This window comes from Oreochromis aureus, linkage group 20, assembly GCF_013358895.1.
Source record: "Oreochromis aureus strain Israel breed Guangdong linkage group 20, ZZ_aureus, whole genome shotgun sequence".
Lineage (NCBI taxonomy): Eukaryota > Metazoa > Chordata > Actinopteri > Cichliformes > Cichlidae > Oreochromis > Oreochromis aureus.
Genome location: NC_052961.1, coordinates 14,738,727 through 14,744,726, shown reverse-complemented (window position 1 = coordinate 14,744,726; position 6,000 = coordinate 14,738,727). Strand labels below are relative to the sequence as shown.

The window sequence follows — 6,000 nt, the reverse complement described above, 5'->3', positions numbered from 1 at the left end:
GTTTATAGGCCAGGGCCCACTAGCCCCAGATGTTGTTCATATGACCTAAACAGCAGGTGCATGACATAGACCTGCACATTCTTGAAGAAAACAGAGACCCCTAGTGCTCAAGTGCCTAGGGGTCAACACATTGCTCCTCAGTGAACAATCCAGCAGATGAGTGAAGAAAGCAAAATATTCAAAGTTTTGTTATTACAGCTAAGAAAATATTTTTTTCTTCATCTATGACTATGTATAGCACAGTCTAATTTTTGCTTTGACAAAGTAATCACCATGGCTTTAGTGTGTCAGTAGTTTACTGTCCACATGGGTTAGTTACAGAGAAAATCCCCAACAATCAAATAACCCCTATGAACAAGATATTGGCGACAGTGGGAAGGAAAAACTCTGACACTGTTGAAGTAAGCCAGAAATGAATAATAACAAAGATTAAATGCAAAGTGGTGAAAATAAGTGAGTGAAGAAGACACTAGGTGCATCATGGAAAGCCTCCAGCTGTTTATCATGGGGGTTTCCCATGTTGTGGTACTTTATGGGGCGTCAGTACTTTTGCTTGAGCATTTTTGATCAACTGAAGGCTTTTCAGGGAGTTTTTATGACAGCCTGACAATAATGGATTACAATAGTAATAGCCTGGAAGCAATAAATGCATGAACTAGTGTTTCAGCACTGATGGTCATATCCCGGTCAAAAATGACTTAAATATTCCTCACAGTGTTGAGGAATGCTGGAGGCCAAAGGTAATGCCATTCAGAGTAAGTATCTGGTTAGAGACCATGTTTCTAAGATTTTTAATCGGAGGTCATCCAGACCCATTATGCCAGTTTAAGTATGTTATACTTTCGAATGATACTGCCAAAGGAAAACATGTATAATGTAAATAGAATTGGTCCTAGTACAAAACCCTGTGGAACTCCATAATTAACCTTTTTGTGTGTAGAAGACTCCCCATGACCAAACTGGAGGCTATTAGAAAGATATGATTCAAACCACTGCAGCACAATACCTGTAATACCTACAGTTTATTCTAATCTTTGGCGTAAAATATTGTGGTCAGCGGTATAGAATGCTGCACTGAGATCTAGAGAGACAAGTACAGAATGAGTGTGCTCTTAGACACTATAAGAAGCTCATTTGCTACCTTAACAAGTGCTCACACGTTCACCGGGAACTTGTTCTTGTTTTTAATATGACTGTGCAAACATAACACAGTTTTCAATATTTTATTGCTGTCATTTTATTACGCTTATCTGAAAGACAAACTAAGATAATACAAAATTACTTTATTGTCACTGCATGATGTACAGATTACAGTGAAGTTACGGTGCATTGCCTATTACGCAATTGTAGAGTTACATAAAAGAGTGTATTGCATGGGCTAGAGCTAATAAATAAATAATAGTGCTAAATATAAACCTGCACAACTGCACGGCCTGTCTATAAGGTGGGTGAGTTCAATGCTGGGTTCACTGTGGGTAATAGCTTTGAGGTATGTACTTACCATTATTCTTGTGGTTTGTATCTCTGTAGACCTGTATCTCTGAGGGGAAAGTTCAAACAGTTTGGGCGCTGACTGGTATGAGTGTACACCTACACCTCGGAGGATGTAGGTGTCTTGCAAAGTAGGGAGATGTGTGTACGGTATTTTCTCTGTGGTTCTTATGTCTCTTTGCAGAGCCTCGTAACAGCTACTGTTGCCATACCACACAAACACCTTGTAAGTCATGAGCAGAATAGTAATGATTCATGTGATTTGGGCTATTTAAATTGAATTATCTTCATGACAAGAAATGTTTTTGTTTTTGCAGCTTTCCGTACTCAGTTTTACAGACATATTTTCCAACTCATAATTACATGAACACTGGTTTAAGATGCACTGTTAATCACTGAATGAACCACAGGACTGCAACGACATGGCTAGTTCTCACTCCTGTCAGATAGTGATATGCATATTTCACTACTACTACTTTTTGGGGTAACTTTTTTTCAGATCTAGCTTTCGTTAACTATAATAACCTTTTTTTTTTTTTCCAACTTTATTGGAAATTATAAAGCGAACAGTCAGTCATTCCAGTTCAGTTTGTTAACTATAATAACCTTGTAACCCTAACTGTGCTCTAGATGACGCTTTTGAGTAACAAGAAAACAACAACCATGGAAAGAGTGGCGTTTCGCTTGCTTGTAGCAAAACACGGGGCTCTCATGGACTTGTTCCCACAAGCTTTTTTGTAACAATATACTGTATCAGTTTTCAAACATGCGAGTGAGTCATCTTTACCTAACACACTTTTCGGTTTCCTTTCCGCTGTTACGTATTACGCCATGACGTCAGCCGGGAGAGGGCGGGCGCGCTGGGTGGAGGGCACTCGGAGTAGGGGTGTTGCTCGTTGAACGTCAGCTCCAACAGTTAGCGACCACCCATGTAAGTGTGAAATAAATTTTTAGTCGAGTTTTTTGGGGTTGTTTTACGGTCAGTTTGTGCGTGTCTGTGATGCGTTTTGGGTCTCCGTAAGAGTGTCGGTGCGGAAATTGCCTCGTATTACCAGCTCTGTGTAAGGACACACTAACGGGACTGTCAACCTGAGTCCGTTAACACACTGCTTTCGCTTACTGACAGCACTTCACCGGCACTGAACTAATATTTGAACGATTTTAAAAGCTTATTTTTACTTATTTACACAAGAAACTTTGTCTCTGCGTTAAATGTTGCTCAACTCGGAATTTTTCGACTCATCTTTCGTAATGATCGCTATATATTTCATATCCGTGATTTCTTCATTAGTGTTTGTATGTGAGCGTTATTTGTTTTTGTTTTTTTGAAGTGAGGCAGTCATTAAGAATTAAATTAAATTAAATATGTGGGATACTGTAGTTTTGTACAGTAGGTTTGTCTTGTGTAGCAGGAAATAAGCAGCGTAACAGAGTTAAAAATTTCCACCTGCCATTATGGTAACATCATATCATTTGCTTTATTGCTTGTGAAGTTGATGGTAGGATCTTAATCCCAGTTAATTAACTTTTAATTTATTATCCAGCTGTCATATTAATGCACCTCTGTGCCTTGAGATATTAGCCAGGACCTCTCACCTGATCAAATTTCAGTCAGTTTTTCTCTAATGCAGACTGATGTCCTAAAGACATTTCATGGTCTGATAAGGATGGATATCTGTAGACTCATTATGTCTGAAGCCTAGTATTCTTTGCAGAGGTGCATTTTTTCCCCCTGCAGCCTATTATTATCAGTGTCTAGGCGACAGACAGAGACACACATACACAGGCACCGCACAGGCGTATACTCAGGCAGGGAGAAGCAGTGATGTGCCAAGGAAGCGTTTAGAGGATTACAGTTTCCATCTCACTTTTTGTGTTCTTTGTTGAAGACCCGTGGGCCTGATGTAGCAGGTCCTCATCTCCTCTGCAGTGAAGGAAGGCCACTCCGGTGTCTTTATAATGGACTGAAAGGTTTGTTTTCAATCATTTCTCATTTATTCTGATAGGTGAATCAGTCTCTGCAGGGATGTAGAGGGTTGGAAGGGTTTGGTGTGACATGATGTATCCCACTATCTGTTCAGCTTACTCTGCTAAGTGGCTGAGAGCTTGGCTGCCCCTTCAGGGCACTGCTAACACAGCCATTCATGTCTCACTCGGATGGTCAGACCACCATGATGACGCTGCCCCCCTCCTCCTCCTCCTCCTGTTCCTGCTGCACTCACATTGCGCCTTCCCTGTTGGGAGCTTAGAATTGAGAGTTATTTTACGTGTTTAACATGTTTGTATTGCTTTTTTGTGTATGTGTGTTTGTGTTTATTGTAATAATGCTTACACAATACAGCTCCTTGCCTTCTATAGATGTAAATGGTGCCTCCTCTGATCTTAGCACAGTTTAGTGTAACACCTCAGCTTAGGATGTGGTGTAGATGTGCCTATACTAGATCAGGTCATAAGATTAACACAGGCTGCTTTATTCTTGTCTGGCTGTCACAGGGGTTTATTAATTGGCTATGCATGCAGGAAGGCTGCATTTTCTGCAGCAAAGCTGCAGATGCTGGATCAGAAAGATAAAATGAATCGGACTGTTGTAAATTTATGCATGTAATAGATTTGTCACAGTGCTTGAAATGAGTGCTGTGTTGAAGAGATTTTTTTTGATAGAAAAAATAAGAGGCTTTTTTCCTGTCTTGCTTTCGATGTTGATGCACTGTGTAACGTCCCGTCATTTAAAGAAAATTTTTTCCTTGAATGTATATGATTCTAACTCAAATTGGATGTGATCGATAACTCAGCAAGATCAATAACTAAAATAACTTCCTGTCATATTTTAGTTATTATTCTACATGACACTAATACATCCATAACTGTCCCTTTTTTCAGTGTCATTTGATCTATATTCAGTGTTGTTGTTACTATTCTGCTGCGGGATCTCTCAGTCAAAAAGATAAGAAAAGCTCTTTTGTTCAATCAATTCAATTCAATTTTATTTATATAGATAAATCACAAAAAGCTGTTTATATTGTGTGATTTTGTTGTAGAGTAAGGTGTCTGCACAAGTCTTTAAAACATCTTGTGTCTTAAATGCATCTTTACTAATAAAAGGTCAAAAAAGCATATTTTAATGGTAGTCTTCAGGAATAGTTCTCCAGCCTTCTTGGACGGCATTCAAAGCTCTTTGGATGTTGGCTGCCTTTTATTCTAATCTCTGTCAAGGTCATCTCAGAATCCTTCAATAATGTTGAGGTCTGAGCTTGTGGGAAGCCAATCCATGACTGAAGTTTTCCAATATGTGTTTTTTTTTCTTTTTAAATCCAGGTATGTCTTTACTCCACTGGCAGTGGTGTTTGTGTGTTTGAGATCATTGTCATGCTGATAAATAATTCTGTTGGTAATGAGATGCTTTCCATATGGCATTGCACTGTGCGACATTTTTTTGTATTCATAGTATCATCAATTTTGACAAAATCTCCAGCACCACTGACTGAAATGGAGTCCAAACCATGGCAGAGACTCCACCATGTTTACAGATGGCTGATGGACAGCTGACCCTCTCTCCTGACCTCCTCTGTACATAATGATGACATTTTAAAAGAAAATTTAAAATTTGGATTCATCCCTCCATAAGACCTGTTGCCACTAATTTTCAGTCCAGGCCTTGTGTAATCTGGCATGCCCTAGCCTTTTCTCCCTGCTTCTCTTCCTTAAGAATGGCCTCTTGACAGCCACCCTTCCACTGACCCTTTCTGGTAAGCCTTTGATGAACAGTTGATGGATCAACTGAAGGGCCAGATGTATCTCCCAGGTCCTGTGTCAGGTCTTTTCTGGATTTTTTTCTTATTTCTTAAGGATGTGATTTTCAGATACTATCTTTTTTTGTCCTCCACTTATCCAGTTTCCTCAAGTTTTTTAGGGACATGACAAAATGCAGAAATATGTGTAAGTTTTAAGATAATAGCTGTTTATGAATAATCTTTGGCATTATTTGTAGATGCAGCTGAAAAAACAAGAATTCATTTGGTGTTTTCACAACAAGCCCCTAACAAAATTCTCAAAGATACAATTTAAAATTGGCTCTTTTTTAAGTTGTCTGTTACGTGTAGGCACAACACTGATTTATCCCTTGAGTTAGGTCCTTTTTATGTCTAAATGATACACAGATCAGTGTAAAGTATCTTAACAAACAAAAACAAACTCATTCAGGTATGAAGACTGGACTGAAAATGAGTAAAAAAGCAGCCAATGTCCAAAGAAAAACTCTAAACAACTGTCAGAAATCCTGGAGAACTGTTGCTCAAGACCACTTTAAAAATTACAGGACAGTCTGGCTTTTTGGAAGTAACGTAAAAAGAAACGAGTGGTGGCTCAAGCTTTCCAAAGTACTGTACATCCTTCATAGAAAAAATATTTTTAAGTCTGTGCTTTACAGTTTTCAGGTTGTTTCCAATGTGCAAAAATAGTTAATAGTAAAAGTGTGACTAACTTCACGATTGTAGCTCAGTGGTACTATTA

The 6,000-nt window shown here is 38.8% G+C and overlaps 1 protein-coding gene across 10 annotated transcripts in view; it reads left to right on the top strand.

Moving 5' to 3' along the window:
• The first annotated feature begins 2,346 nt into the window (after positions 1 to 2,346).
• tmcc1a (transmembrane and coiled-coil domain family 1a) overlaps positions 2,347 to 6,000 on the top strand; it is a 46,927-nt gene continuing 43,273 nt past the window's right edge. For 5 of the 10 annotated variants that reach the window (XM_031753601.2, XM_039604501.1, XM_031753600.2 and 2 more), the window contains exons 1-2: positions 2,347 to 2,422; positions 3,381 to 3,462. The gene's annotated coding sequence lies outside the window, so the exon portion shown is untranslated. Of the gene's footprint in view, positions 2,423 to 2,494; positions 2,553 to 3,380; positions 3,463 to 6,000 lie in introns of those variants that run through there. The other 5 variants (XM_039604507.1, XM_039604499.1, XM_039604505.1 and 2 more) reach the window with 5 other exon arrangements.